Raw genomic sequence first — 16975 nt, 5'->3', positions numbered from 1 at the left:
TATCATCTGCAAATAATGATAGTTTGACTTCTTCCTTTGCAATTTGTATCCCTTTGACCTCCTTATGTTGTCTAATTGCCCGAGCTATTACCTCAAGTACAATATTGAAAAGATAAGGAGAAAGGGGGCAGCCCTGTCTAGTCCCTGATTTTAGTGGGATAGCTTCAAGTTTCTCTCCATTTAGTTTGATGCTGGCTACCGGTTTGCTGTGTATTGTTTTTACTATGTTTAGATATGGGCCTTGAATTCCTGTTCTTTCCAAGACTTTAAGCATGAAAGGATGTTGAATTTTGTCAAATGCTTTTTCAGCATCCAATGAAATGACCATGTTGTTTTTTCCTTTGAGTTTGTTTATGTAGTGGATTGTATTGATGGATTTCCGTATATTGAACCAACCCTGCAACCCTGGAATAAAGCCTACTTGGTCATATTGGATGATCATTTTTATGTGTTCTTGGATTCGGTTGGCAAGAATTTTACTGAGTATTTTTGCATCGATGTTCATAAGGGAAATTGGTCTGAAGTTCTCTTTCTTGTTGGATCTTTGTGTGGTTTTGGTATCAGCGTAATTGTGGCTTCATAGAAGGAATTGGGTAGTGTTCCTTCTGTTTCTATTTTGTGGAATAGTTTGAAGAGTATTGGTGTTAGGTCTTCTTTGAAGGTCTGATAGAATTCTGCACTGAAGCCATCTGGTCCTGTGCTTTTTTTTTTTTTTTTTTTTTTTTTTGGTTGGAAGGCTTTCTATGACCCCTTCTATTTCTTTAGGGACTATGGGACTGTTTGGATGGTCTATTTGGTCCTGATTTAATTTGTGTATTTGGTATCTGTCTAGGAAATTGTCCATTTCCTCCAGATTCTCCAGTTTTGTTGAGTATAGGCTTTGGTAGTAGGATCTGATGATTTTTTGAATTTCCTCAGTTTCTGTTGTTATATCCCCCTTTTCATTTCTAATTTTGCTAATTTGGATACTTTCTCTGTGCCCTTTGGTCAGTCTGGCTAAGGGTCTATATATCTTGTTGATTTTCTCAAAAAACCAGTTTCTGGATTCTTTGATTCTTTGTATGGTTCTCTTTGTTTCCACTTGACTGATTTCAGCCCTGAGTTTGATGGTTTCTTGTCTTCTACTCCTCCTAGGTAAATTGGCTTCTTTTTGTTCCAGAGCTTTCAAGTTTGTCCTTAAGCTGCTAGTGTATGCACTCTCCATTTTCTTTTTGGAGGCACTCAGGGCTTTGAGTTTTCCTCTTAGCACTGCTTTCATTGTATCCCAAAGATTTGGGTATGTTGTGCCTTCATTTTCATTAAATTCTAAAAAGTCTCTGATTTCTTTCTTTATTTCTTCTTTGGCCAATGTGTCATTGAGTAGAGTATTGTTCAGCCTCCATGTGTATGCGGGCTTTCTGTTGTTTTTGTTGCCATTGAAGACCACTCTTACTCCATAATGATCTGATAGGAGGCATGGGATTAGTTCAATCTTTTTATAATTTAATAACATATAATACATCATTAATTTCCACATTTTTATAATCTTGCAAAATTTACATTTAAAGACAAATCTTCTTTGATGATCATATTCAGTAGCAGTATTTTCACAGACCATTACCTATCCCTGGAATTTAAATTATGTAGTTTGTTGTTGTTTTTATTTACCATATATGTTTTCTAACATGAAAGCTTTGGTATATTCTTCTGAGACTTCTTAGCAGCATATGTTTATGGTTCAGCTATAATATATTTCCTTTTATCTGTAAGTCTTCTCAGTGCATAATATGATTTGCTCCATGTCATATATTCTGTTTGAAACTGCTTTTATTTTTACTCTTAAGACATTTTGGGTCAATTAAGTAGATTGTACATTCTGTTTCTCTTCTTTTATCTGTTTAGAAATGATATTTTGAACTATATTTTTATTGATTATATCCTATAAATGATAGATAACTCATTAAATGCCAGAGCTGACTATTGTATAAGTTCTTTATAAATACAGTTTCAGTTCTGAATAGTCCTATATCATATATCATCATTTATACAACACTGCTATTGCTTTTTTGTTTGTTTTAATAACTCAGCTATTATAAACAGGATTTTGCAAACCCAATACAGATATAACTTGTCAAAAAACTTCATATTTTATCCATTTTATTATAGCAATTCAGAAGTCATTCATGGGGTTACATTACAAGATGCTGAGTGGATGTCAGATACAGAATATGTCTTTTCTATATACATGATTGTAGCTGCCCAGAAGTCACAGAGAACTGGGTACCTGAAACAGAGGCTGGGAATGAAAAATTATGGGTGTGTGAGAGAAGAATGAAGCCAATACAAAGATTTCTGATCAATGCTCGAAGTTTAATAGTCAGCACTGTGTTTATATAGGGAAAGCCCACAGACTTTGTTTCAGCCAGATAGAGTTGCAAAGCAAGTTCAGCAGGCAGTCTGCTCCTGTAGGAAATTGACTCCACCTGGGTCATTAAGGTCCAACTTAGGTTGGCAAAACTGTGTTTAGGCAAACACTGAAGGTCTATTTAGCCTGCTCAAGGCTCGGGGAAGGGCACACATGATGAGGTTAAACTTCAATTTATAAATTTGTCACAGCTATGAATGAAGAACTAACAATAAAAGAGTACAATTACAAAAACATGTTACACAAATTGTGTGACTATGAATCATTCAAAATATATAATACTGTGTTTATCCTTCTCATGGTGATGTGAAGTGGCACAAATCATACAAAATGGGATGAAACAGCTGAATAAGATAGACACTATGGGGTGCCATCAGATTGCAACTAGGTACAGGTACTAAGACAGCCTTAATTGATCTAATAAATGAGAAATGCTACTGAATTACAGATAGGTGGAGAGGATACTAGCATGGACATAGTGAGCAAGGACATGACTTAATCTCCTCCAAGACAGGGAGGAATAATACGAGATTTCATCACACTTATCTGAATAATAATGATTATTTATTCTGGAAGTTTGAACTTCATATTTTCAGAGCAGAAGTGAACATGTTAAATGAATCAGCATAAGGTAGACAAGATAGAAAAAGAGTATCTCTGTACTTGTATCAGAATAGTTGTAAAAATTTTATTTGTGGATAACATAAAATTGTTTTCATTGAGAATTTTCTTTTTTTTTTAATTCGATATAATTTATTTACATTTCAAATGATTTCCCCTTTTCTAGCCCCCCCCACTCCCCGAAAGTCCCGTAAGCCCCCTTCTCTTCCCCTGTCCTCCCTCCCACCCCTTCCCAGTTCCCCGTTCTGGTTTTGCCAAATACTGTTTCACTGAGTCTTTCCAGAACCAGGGGCCACTCCTCCTTTCTTCTTGTATCTCATTTGATGTGTGGATTATGTTTTGGGTATTCCAGTTTTCTAGGTTAATAACCACTTATTAGTGAGTGCATACCATGATTCACCTTTTGAGTCTGGGTTACCTCACTTAGTATGATGTTCCCTAGCTCCATCCATTTGCCTAAGAATTTCATGAATTCATTGTTTCTAATGGCTGAATAGTACTCCATTGTGTAGATATACCACATTTTTTGCATCCACTCTTCTGTTGAGGGATACCTGGGTTCTTTCCAGCATCTGGCAATTATAAATAGGGCTGCTATGAACATAGTAGAGCATGTATCCTTATTACATGGTGGGGAATCCTCTGGGTATATGCCCAGGAGTGGTATAGCAGGATCTTCTGGAAGTGAGGTGCCCAGTTTTCTGAGGAACCACCAGACTGATTTCCAGAGTGGTTGTACCAATTTGCAACCCCACCAGCAGTGGAGGAGTGTTCCTCTTTCTCCACACCCTCTCCAACACCTGCTGTCTCCTGAATTTTTAATCTTAGCCATTCTGACTGGTGTAAGATGAAATCTTAGGGTTGTTTTGATTTGCATTTCCCTAATGACTAATGAAGTTGAGCATTTTTTAAGATGCTTCTCCGCCATCTGAAGTTCTTCAGGTGAGAATTCTTTGTTTAACTCTGTACCCCATTTTTTAATAGGGTTGTTCGGTTTTCTGGAGTCTAACTTCTTGAGTTCTTTATATATATTGGATATTAGCCCTCTATCTGATGTAGGATTGGTGAAGATCTTTTCCCAATTTGTTGGTTGCCGATCTGTCCTCTTGATGGTGTCCTTTGCCTTACAGAAACTCTGTAACCTTATGAGGTCCCATACTCTCAATGTTTTAAAGCCAATATTAGATTAAACTCATTTTCAAATATTGCTATTTGTCAATTACTGATGAACAATTATTTTAGTCATAGTTTCTAAATGTTATATTATGATCTAAAATTGCCCACCTAATTAATAATGTTATCTAGTCTTCATTTACACTCCCTTATAAACAATATTAGTTGAGATAGGACTACAGATTTTCTCATTTTGAGAGATACCAAGATATTCTAAGACTCATGGGGCAGCTTCTCAAATAAACTGCTCAGTTTTGAAGGTATGGCTCACTCTAAAGTAATTTTATAATCTTTTTATTTATAAATTACTATAACCCCTTGTAGGAGAAATTGAATAGATAGGTTATCAGATATATTGATTGAAGAGATAATTCCATTTAAACTTGTAATTTGAATAAGCAATAATATTTTATGATAATAGTGTTTTAAGCTTCACATACAAGCATCCATAAATTAATTAATGTTTACCAGAAAATAAAATTTGAATGGCTACTTTGATTTTATTGGAAACTCTACTTTCAACCATTTTTAAAACATGGTGATAATATGAACTAAAAAGAGATTGATTATTAAGATTTGGGATTTGTTTTAAAATTCTCAATGACATACAATATGCTAAACTACTTATATTCTTCATAGTCTTATATTTACAGATGATATAACAAATGCCAGCATTGGTTATTCCTTCAAAGATTCATATCAACTGTACAATATGGCTAATACTAATCCTGATTTATGTTTTCACTATGGTTGGTCAACGTGTAGATCAATAAGAAAAGTTGTACTTGTGATTACTTCATTAATTAATTAATGCTTACATATCTCACAAGATTTCCCATATTTTCTAAAATTGTCCAAACAAATGAAGGCTTCTGTGACTTAATTAATGATGCAATACTTCAGTTACACTATATCAATGATCATGTCTGATCCTGTGAGACACATGTGAAAAATTGTATGTTTGTTCTAAATAATGAACAAGGTGGCTTGGGTAAGTTTTAGAAAAACATTGATATATTGAAAGTCATACAGTTAAACATTAGTGAGTTCTGAATTTATTTTATTAGAATAAACAAACAGAAAAAAATAACTGTTTTATGTCCTCTGGTAGTACAAATTTATTATCATGAAACAATAGATGTAAACAAGAAACACATTCCAACGTGAATCATTAATTATAAATTGAAATGGTGATTTTCTTCTGCATCTATACTGAAAAAAAACTGAAAACCATCATTGATAAAAGAAGTATTCTATTGTATGTGATGATGAGGAAGAAAGATAAAATGGAAAAATCAACAAAAGAGAATGATGAATTTTTCTTAGTGAAACTATTAGTGGATAAGTCTATTTCTCATTTTTTCTAGCTAATCCAGTTATAACAACTCTTTCTTTGTACTATTCTTTAACATGTGTATGGCATGCTCTTAGAAATGTGGGAGAAGTAGAAGCAGCCTTAAGAGCTTAATGTGAGTTGTTAATCCATTCATTTGCCTTGTAAAAGTTATAGACTCAATCACTGCTCGAAAATTGTCTTAATACTTGGTGAGAAGCATGGGTTTGCTTTATTTTTTCTCTCTGCACCCACACAATTTCTTCCTCCTTCATTTATGCACTATTCAAAAATGAGCTGAATTCTAATACAACATCACAAAGCATCCTGTCTTCTTGCTAGTCAGAAGTGAATATATAACATTAGCTTCTTTCAATGAACCTATAAGCTATTACAAAAAAAAGATACAAAAATAACTTATTGGTACAATACATAAACAGTGCCTCAAATTAGAGAAACACAAAGTAAGAACAGATGATGGGTGTATTATGGAAGGGAATATATATAAAGAAAGGGAATATATATATATATATATATATATATATATATATATATATAAAACACTGCTAAAATTATACCCAAGAGTTTAAACACACACCCTACATTCTTAGTCGAAAACATAACCACATATAATGCATGTGGAAGGCAAAATCTGAACCCGAGGCAGTATCAAGATGGACGTACCAGGGGTGCATATGAATGTTTCCTTCTGATGATGCAATAAACCACCAAGACCATTAACTTCTTAGAGAAGGAGTTTATCATGGTATTAAAGCATGGCCATGAGTAGGAGTTAGGGCACTGGGAACAGGATGCTTAAAGATTCATAGAGTTAGAAAGAGCAATTCTCAAATTCATCTGGAATAACAAAAAACGATTCTCAACACCAAAAGAAATTCTGGGGGTATCAGTATCCCTGACTTCAAGCAATACTACAGAGCAATAGTGTTAAAAACTGCATGGTATTGGTACAGGGACAGGTAGGCAGATCAATGGAACAGGATTGAAGATCCAGAAATGAACCGAAACCTATGGCCACTTGATCCTCGACAAAGGGGCTGAAAACATCCAATGGAAAAAAGATAGCCTTTTCAACAAATGATGCTGGTTCAACTGGAAGTCAGCATGCAGAAGAATGTGAATTGATCCATCCTTATCTCCTTATACTAAGCTCAACTCCAAATGGATCAAGGACCTCCACATAAAGCCAGACACTCTGAAGCTAATTGAAAAGAAACTGGGGAAGACCCTTGAGGACATCGGTACAGGGGGAAAGTTCCTGAACAGACCACCAATAGCATATGGTCTAAGATCAAGAATTGACAAATGGGACCTCATAAAATTACAAAGTTTCTGTAAGGCAAAGGACACCATCAAAAGGACAAATCGGCAACCAACAAATTGGGAAAAGATCTTCACCAACTCTACATCAGATAGAGGGGTAATGTCCAATATATACAAAGAACTCAAGAAGTTAGACCCTAGAAAACCAAATAACTCTATTTTTTTTATTCATATATTTTTTATTTGTTATATTTTTTATTTACATTTCAAATGATTTCCCCTTTTCTAGCTCCCCCCCCCACTCCCCGAAAGTCCCACAAGCCCCCTTCTCTCCCCCTGTCCTCCCACCCACCCCTTCCCACTTCCCTGTTCTGATTTTGCTGAATACTGCTTCACTGAGTCTTTCCAGAACAAGGGGCCACTCTTCCTTTCTTCTTGTACCTCATTTGATGTGTGGATTATGTTTTGGGTATTCCAGTTTTCTAGGTTAATATCCACTTATTAGTGAGTGCATACCATGATTCACCTTTTGAGTCAGGGTTACCTCACTTAGTATGATGTTCTATAGCTCCATCCATTTGCCTAAGAATTTCATGAATTCATTGTTCCTAATGGCTGAATAGTACTCCATTGTGTATATATAACACATTTTTTGCATCCATTCTTCTGTTGAGGGATACCTGGGTTCTTTCCAGCATCTGGCAATTATAAATAGGGCTGCTATGAACATAGTAGAGCATGTATCCTTATTACATGGTGGGGAATCCTCTGGGTATGTGCCCAGGAGTGGTATAGCAGGGTCTTCTGGAAGTGAGGGGCCCAATTTTCGGAGGAACGGCAAGACTGATTTCCAGAGTGGTTGTACCAATTTGTAACCCCACCAGCAGTGGAGGAGTGTTCCTCTTTCTCCACACCCTCTCCAACACCTGCTGTCTCCTGAATTTTTAATCTTAGCCATTCTGACTGGTGTAAGGTGAAATCTCAGGGTTTTGATTTGCATTTCCCTAATGACTAATGAAGGTGAGCATTTTTTAAGATGCTTCTCCGCCATCCGATGTCCTTCAGGTGAGAATTTTTTGTTTAACTCTGTACCCCATTTATTAATAGGGTTGTTTGATTTCGGCCCTGAGTTTGATGATTTCCTGCCTTCTACTCCTCCTGGGTGAAATAGCTTCTTTTTGTTCCAGGGCTTTCAGGTGTGTCATTAAGCTGGTAATGTATGCTCTCTCCATTTTCTTTTTGGAGGCACTCAGGGCTATGAGTTTTCCTCTTAGCACTGCTTTCATTGTGTCCCATAGATTTGGGTATGTTGTGTTTTCATTTTCATTGTGTTCTAAAAAGTCTTTAATTTCTTTCTTTATTTCTTCCTTGACCAAGGTATCATTGAGTAGAATATTGTTCAGTTTCCACGTGTATGTGGGTTTTCTGTTGTTTCTGTTGCTATTGAAGACCACTTTTACTCCATAGTGATCAGATAGGAGGCATGGGATTAGTTCGATCTTCTTATATTTGTTGAGGTCTGTCTTGTGACCAATTATATGGTCGATTTTGGAGAAGGTACAATGAGGTGCTGAGAAAAAGGTATATTCTTTTGTTTTAGGGTAGAATGTTCTATATATATCTGTTAAGTCTAATTGGTCCAAAGCTTCCATTAGTTTCATTGTGTCCCTGTTTAGTTTCTGTTTTCCTGATCGGTCCATTGAGGAAAGTGCAGTGTTGAAGTCACCCACAATTACTGTGTTAGGTGCAATGTGTGCTTTGAGTTTTAATAAAGTTTCTTTTACGAAAGAGGGTGCCCTTGCATTTGGAGCATAGATGTTCAGGATTGAGAGTTCTTCTTGTTGTATTTTTTCTTTGACCAGCAAGAAGTGTCCCTCAGAGTCTCTTTTGATGACTTTGGGTTGAAAGTCAATTTTATCTGATATTAAAATGGCTACTCCAGCTTGTTTCCTGAGACCATTTGCTTGTAAAATTGTCTTCCAGACTTTTACTCTAAGGTAGTGTTTGTCTTTGACCCTGAGGTGTGTTTCCTGTAAGCAGCAAAATGTAGGGTCCTGTTTACGTATCCAGTCAGTTAGTCTGTGTCTTTTTATTGGGGCATTAAGTCCATTGATGTTAACCAGTCAGAATTAAGATTAAAAATTCAGGAAACAGAAGATGTTGATGAGGAAGTGGAGAAAGAGCAACACTCCTCCACTTCTGGTGGGGTTGCAAACTGGTACAACTACTCTGGAAATGAGTCTGACGGTTCCTCAGAAAACTGGGCATGACACTTCTGGAGGATCCTGCTATACCACTCCTGGGCATATACCCAGAGGATTTCCCAGCAGGTAATAAGGATATGTGCTCCACTATGTTCATAGCAGCCCTATTTATAATAGCCAGAAGCTGGAAAGAACCCAGGTATCCCTTAACAGAAGAATGGATGCAAAAAAATGTGGTACATCTACACAATGGAGTACTATTCAGCCATTAGAAACAATGAATTCATGAAATTCTTAGGCAAATGGATGGAGCTGGAGAATACTATACTAAGTGAGGTAACCCAGTCTCAAAAGATCAATCAAGGTATGCACTCACTAATAAGTGGATATTAGCCTAGAAAACTGGAATACCCCAAACATAATCTACACATCCAATGAGGTACAAGAAGAATGGAGGAGTGGCCCCTGGTTCTGGAAAGACTCAGTGTAGCAGTTAGGGCAAAACCAGAACAGGGAAGTGGGAAGGGGTGGATGGGAGAACAGGGGGAGGGAAGGGAGCTTATGTGACTTTCGGGGAGTAGGGGGGGCTGAAAAGGGGAAATCATTTGAAATGTAATTAAAAAATATGTCGAATAAAAAAAGAGAGAGAAAAAATCTAATGGCCAATTATCTGGGCAGGAAGTGAAAGATGGGACTTCCTGGGAGGGAGAAAGGAACTCTGGGGAAAAAGTGGAAGGCCTTTCTTCAAGAGATATGGCAGGAGAAAGATGTGACTATTGGCCTGGATGCTATAGCTAGCCATTAGAAAAAAAAAACAAACAAAAAACAAACTAACAAACAAAAGATCACATCCTGAAGAGACTAAACTGTATGTGACATAAAGCTTTTAACTTTTTCCTGCAGCAAGGCCACATCCTCTAACCTTCCTAATCAGTGGATCAAGTGTTCAATTATTAGAGCCAGTGGAGTACATTCTCATTGAACTGCTGCATTAGATGCTAGGGATTCTGTGAAAGGTTCAAAGCATATTATATGGTGAAACCAAACCTAGATGTAAGGTAGATCAGGAAGCAAAATAAGCAAGGCAAAGGGTTAGATGTGAATTCTCAAGGGCTCAGCCCCAAAGTGAAAATTTTGAAACTCATCCTGGTCAAATTCATCTACTACTATAATATTGCGCAATGTTTTAAACTTGCTTGTTTGAAAGTTCAAATCAAAGCAAAATAGGAACTATTGAACTATTTGAACTATTGAACAGTTTCAAGGTGGCACCACTTACAATTATAAAATAATTCTCCAAGCAGGCATTAGTAGCTTCATTTATTGAGATAGAGCTTCATGGTGGAGCCTTGACTAGTCTGTAACCTATGATTCTCCTACTTCCATGCCCTGAGCACCAGAATTAGAGGCATAGGAGCTACCTGACTTAATTTTTATTTAGCAAGCTTCATCTTCATGGTAAAACACGCTCTGACCCATGGGAATCTATTGTGTTGTTTTGTGGTAAATGGTTGGAGTTATTTCATTGAAAAGTTCTATGTTTTAGGTAAGTCAAGAAATAATAGTTCTGACATCAAAATTAATTTTAAGGCTTACTGTCTTAGTCAGGGTTTCTATTCCTGCACAAACATCATGACCAAGAAGCAAGTTGGGGAGGGAAAGGTTTATTCAGCTTCCTCTTCCATGTTGCTGCTTGTTACCAAAGGAAGTCAGGACTGGAACTCAGGCAGGTCAGGAAGCAGGAGCTGATGCAGAGGACATGGAGGAATGTTTTCTTATTGGCTTACTTCCTCTTGCTTGTTCAGCTTGCTTTATTATAGAACCCCAAACTACCAACCCAGGGATGGCACCACTCACAACTTCTCCTCCCTTGATCACTAATTAAGAAAATGCTTTGTGCTGGATCTCATGGAGGCATTTCCTCAACTGAAGCTCTTTTTTTTTCTGTGATAACTTCAGCCTGTGTCAAGCCAGTGCACTTGACTAAGAAAATTTCATATGGAGTTTTGTTGTTGTTGTTTCCTTGTTTGTTTGTTTGTTTGTTTGTTTGTTATTAATATAAAGAACTGGAAGTTTCCAAAGTGTTGACTAATACTTTTTGTATAAGCATGGCAGAGCAGCTTGAATAAAAGCTGATAGCAAATTGATTTTCACTGATTCCTTTCTTTTACAAAACATTCATGTATCACTTTTACTAAGTAGATGTCAGAATACATAGTCATAGATAAGACTTGATCATATCATTCCATCTTGTTTGAACAAGTAAAAATTCAAAGTAGTACTTAATACATAATAATGTTTATTGAATTAAAACAGATTCCCTCTAAATTAGGAGGTAAAATGCATAGATTACTCCAATAAATAAAAAAACTTAAGCAGAATTTTATTTCTTATCTATTTATTCAATATTTTAAAATATTTTAAAGTTTAAAAGTTCGCCTTTAAATATTTATGTAAAGCAAAGACAAAGTAGAATTGAATGGTGAATATTTTGAAAGATTAATCATTCAACCCTTGGAAATGAAATAATGACAATTGAACATATGTTTCTTAAAACTAATTTTTATAAAGAATATTCACTGGCTTTGCTGTAAAAATATAAAGTGAAGAGAATAATTAGAACTACAGTGCTTTATGTACGTTATTTCTTCTTTCTCATTTAACAAGTGGCTGTGGCTATAGAGACAGAAAGAGGATATACTTTTCCTGCCTAAATAGAAGATGTTCAGCTATTAAAATTCCTGCCTATCTGTCAGAAAGGTCTCACAACAAAATAAAGTAAAATTCATAAATGAAATTGATAAAAAGCACTACTATATATGAGAAGTGATTATTAATAATAGCTTCTATGTGATGCCATATATCCTCAAATTTTTAATAAAATTTTATTTATAATTTATGTGTTATTATTTTACCTTAGTGAAATAACCTATCATCTAATCAGAAAAACTTAAAGGGAAATAGTCTTAACAGTTGATACATTGATTCATCTTTTAAAAATACCATATGTACATAATGGAGCATGTGTCTTTATTGCATGCCGGGGAATCCTTTGGGTATATGCCCAGAAGAGGTATAGCAGGGTCCTCTGGAAGTCTCATGCCCAGTTTTCTGAGGAACCTCCAGACTGATTTCCAGAGTGGTTGTACTATCTTACAGCCCCACCAGCAGTGAAGGAATGTTCCTCTTTCTCCGCATCCTCGCCAACACCTACTGTCTCCTGAGTTTTTGACCTTAGCCATTCTGACTGGTGTGAGGTGAAATCTCAGGGTTGTTTTGATTTGCATTTCCCTAATGACTAATGAAGTTGAGCACTTCTTAAGGTGCCTCTTGACCATCCGAATTTCTTCAGGTGAAAATTCTTTGTTAAGATCTGTATAGCCAGAAGCTGGAAAGAACCCAGATGCCCCTCAAAGGAGGAGTGGATACAGAAAATGTGGTATATTTACACAATGGAATACTACTCAGCAATTAGAAACAATGAATTCACAAATTTTTAGGCAAATGGTTTGATCTGGAAAATATCATCCTAAGTGAGGTAACCCAATCACAAAAGAATACACATGGAATGCAATCTCTGATAAGTGGATATTAATTAGCCCAGAAGCCCTGAATACCCAAGGCACAAATTGCATAACAAATGACTCCCATGAAGAAGTATGGAGAGGGTCCTAATCCTGGAAAGGATTGATCTAGCATGGGAAGGGATTATAAGGACAGAGAAAAAGGAGGGAGGTGATTGGAGAAGGGATGGAGAGAAGAAGGTTTATGGGACATATGGGGAGGGGGGATCCTGGAAAGGGGAAATCATTTGGAATGTAAACAAAGAATATAGAAAATAAAAATATTTAAAAAATACCATATGCATGTCCCTGAAATGAAGCAAATCTTGAAGAAGACAATTCTTGATATAAATATTCCTTGTATTTATGTCTTCTTTTGTTCAAATACAACAAGAAACAACTCACCAATTAGAAGAGGACAGCTATAAATTTCTATCTGTACTTCAGCTACTTCTGCCTCTGTGATGCAATAGCCTCTCCCTGGGGATGAAGCCTCTCCGTGACTGTCACAGCAATTGTCAAAAGTGTCTACACTTGTTTCCCTGATCATCTCTAATCTAATCCTCTCATCTTTTTACTGCTTCTGTATTAGTCTGCTCAAAATGAAGGGACATCTAGTTCCATGGAAATTGTAATAGTTTGTTATGATTTGAATGAGTGTACCTCATAGGCTCTTGTTTCCAAATGCATCATCTCTACATGATGACCTGTTTGGGGATGCTGTGGCAGTTTTAAAGGTTCCTTAGGTGCTAGCCGGTGAAAGTAGAAAACTAGGGACAGGTTTTCAAAGCTTAAGGCCAGTACTTTTTGCCCCGTAGCTTCTGTGCATGTATCTGTCAAGATGTGAAATAATTTTAAGGCAAGCTTTGTGTGTCACAATCAATCCATGGTTTGTTTCCCAGCCTTGAGGGATCATGCCTTCTGATACCAGGAGGCAAACTAAAGCCTCCATCCACTCTAGAGTTACATCTGTTAAATCTTTGCTGTGGTAATAAGGACTGTTTTCAAGGCATACAAATAGAAAGCTGAATCTTTAGCAGTTGGAATAGTTTTCCTAGTTGCATAATTGAATAGTAATTCAAGTTTATCCCTCTTACAGCACCGAGGATTACTCTTGCAGGCACATGACAACAAACTGTACCAAGTATTTTACAAATTATCTTTTCAAAATCCCCACAAACTACAGAGTAACAGAGATTTTTATTAACTTTATTTATTCATTGAGATTTATGTTCATATACAGATTATATTAGTACCAGAGTCTTCTTTATCACACACTGAAAATATATGTATTGACATCCTAGTTGCTTGTCTTTATGGTTGAATTTTTCATTGTTTATTGGATACTTTATATATTTACATTTCAAATGTTATCTCCTTTCCTGGTTTCCCCTCCAGAATAGCATTCTCCCATCCCCCGTCGTCTCCCTGCTCCTATAAGGATGCTCCCCTGCCCACCCACCTACTCCCTCCTCACTGCGCTGGCATTTCCCTACACTGGTGAATTGAGCCTTCACAGGACCAAAGGCTTCTACTTTTATTGATGCTAGACAGTGGCACCTCTGCTATATATGCAGTTGGAGCCATGGGACCCTCCATGTGTGCTCTTTGGTTGGTGGTTTAGTCCCTGGAAACTCTGGGGGGGGGGTCTGGATGGTTGATATTGTTGTTCTTCTTAGGGTGTTGCAAACCCCTTCAGCTCCTTCAGTCCTTGCTTTTACTCCTCCATTAGGGTGCACATGCTCAGTCTGATTTTAAGAATTCAGAGATAGTTTCTAGTTCCATTCATTTGCCCAAGAATTTCATGAATTCATTGTTTTTAATAGCTGAGTAGTATTCCATTGTGTAAATGTACCACATACTTTGTATTCCATTCCTCTGTTGAGGGACATCTGGGTTCTTTCCAGCTTCTGGCTATTATAAATAAGGCTGCTATGAACATAGTAGAGCATGTGTCCTTATTACATGTTGGAGCATCTTCTAGGTATATGCCCAGGAGTGGTATAGCTGGATCCTCCGGTCGTACTATGTCCAATTTTCTGAGGAACCACCAAACTGATTTCCAGAGTGGTTGTACCAGCTTGCAATCCTACCAGCAATGGAAGAGTGTTCCTCTTTCTCCACATCCTCTCTAGCACTTGCTGTCACCTGAGTTTTTGATCTTAGTCATTCTGACTGGTGTGAGGTGGAATCTCAGGTGGGGTGGAATCCCTGATAACTAAGGATGTTGAATATTTTGCTTCTCAGGCATTCAGCATTCCTCAGTTGAGAATTTTTTGTTTAGCTCTGTACTACATTTTTAAATAGGGTTATTTGGTTCTCTAGAGTCTAACTTGAGTTCTTTGTATATATTGGATATTAACCCTCTATCAGATGTAGGGTTGGTAATAAAGGGGAATAGGAAGAGTGTGTTACACTGTCAAAAGGCCAAAACGTCAACCAACAGATTGGGAAAGGATCTTCACCAACCCTAAATCTGACAGAGGGCTAATATCTAATATATACAGAGAACTCAAGAAGGTAGAACCTAGAGAACCAAATAACCCCATTAAAAAGTGGGGTACCAAGCTAAACAAAGATTTTTCACATGAAGAACTTCGGAGAGCTGAGAAACACCTTAAGAAATGTTCAACATCATTAATCATTAGGGAAATGCAAATCAAAACAACCCTGAGATTTCACCTCACACTAGTCAGAATGGCTACCGTCAAAAACTCAGGAGACAGCAGGTGCTGGCAAGGATGTGGAGAAAGAGGAACACTCCTCCACTGCTGGTGGGATTGTAAGATTGTGAAACCACTTTGGAAATCAGTCTGGAGGTTCCTCAGAAAACTGAGCATGGCACTTCTGGAGGACCCTGCTATACCTCTCCTGGGCATATACCCAGAGGATTCCCCAGCATGTAATAAGGACACATGCTCCACTATGTTCATAGCAGCCCTATTTGTAGTAGCCAGAAGCTGGAAACAACCCAGGTATCCCTCAACAGAGGAATGGATACAAAAAATGTGGTATATTTACACAATGGAGTACTATTCAGCCATTAGAAACAACAAATTCATGAAATTTGTAGACAAATGGATGGAGCTGGAGAACATTATACTAAGTGAGGTAACCCAGTCTCAAAAGATCAATCATGGTATGCACTCACTGATAAGTGGATATTAACCTAGAAACTTGGAATACCCAAGAAATAATTCACATATTAAATGATGTCCAAAAAGAACAGAGGAGTGGCCCCTGGTTCTGGAAAGACTCAAGGCAACAGTATAGGGGAATACCAGAACAGGGAATTGGGAAGGAGTAGATGGAGGAACAGGGGGAGGGAAGAGGGCTTATGGGACTTGCGGGGAGTGGGGACCCAGAAAAGGGGAAATCATTTGATATGTAAATAAAGAATACATCGAATAAAAAAATAAAAAAAGAAGACTGTGCTAAAATCTGTAGATTTACATTTATAATCTATTAGAATTGTGGGTTTTAGTTGATAGATTATGCGTATAATTCATTGCATAATCCATCAGTGTGGTTCAGTCTTACATGGAAGGTCAGAAAAGGAATAATAACTACAATGGTATAGTCTAAAAGTGAAGACCACAGAAGAGCCTTGGATAGTAATTGATACAGGTCTCAATATCAACATGCAACAAACCAACAAATCAACCAAAAATAAATCCAAACTAAAAGCAGGAGTTGTGATGTCTAAGAGCAGGAAAGTAAGCATATGTGACTGCAGAAGAGGGTCTTCTCATGTCTTCTCTTCACTTATTCCATCTGCAACCACAGACAATTGAATTATCACTATCTGCATTGAGGTGCATTATACACACTATCACTGTCTTATATGTTAACTTTTAAAAGATTCTCACAACTTATCTACTGACAGAGCCGGTCACCAGCTCTATTTCACCAGCCTGTTGAGCTTCCATTTATGCAGTCAGCTTGACAGCTGACACTACCAATCTCATGGGAGTAGACACTCAAATGAAAAAATAAACATACTTTAGCTCATATTTCCATTTCATTCCATTATTATGAAGCCAGATATAAAATTGCCTTTCAACCCAGCAATTACTGGGGATATGTAACTTTATCCTACTTGAGACTTCACAACTGTTCTGTAGCTGTCAGCAAGATGGGTGACTAGGAGCTCAACTTGTGTGCCCATGCTCTAACCTTCAGAAAGTGAACAGTGAATAACAGCAGAAATATCTCTGGGACTATAGTCATAGACCTGGAATATAGCAAACGACACCAAGCCAGTGGGGCACAAATCCTGTAGATAGTGTTTCAAAAAGGGTTGTAAAAATTTGATCAGTGACACCTCACTGATATATGTAGACATATATCTACAGAGTTAAGATGAACTACAAGATTCATAGGGGAAAGATAC

General features: G+C 37.1%; 1 protein-coding gene across 1 annotated transcript in view; it reads right to left on the bottom strand.

The window, feature by feature from the left end:
* Window positions 1-16975, bottom strand: part of LOC127692011 (THO complex subunit 4-like) — a 189088-nt gene that overhangs the window by 114449 nt on the left and 57664 nt on the right. The window lies entirely within an intron of this gene.

The sequence above is a fragment of the Apodemus sylvaticus genome, chromosome 9, assembly GCF_947179515.1.
Source record: "Apodemus sylvaticus chromosome 9, mApoSyl1.1, whole genome shotgun sequence".
Taxonomy (NCBI): Eukaryota; Metazoa; Chordata; class Mammalia; order Rodentia; family Muridae; genus Apodemus; species Apodemus sylvaticus.
This window is presented reverse-complemented; position numbering and strand designations above follow the sequence as displayed.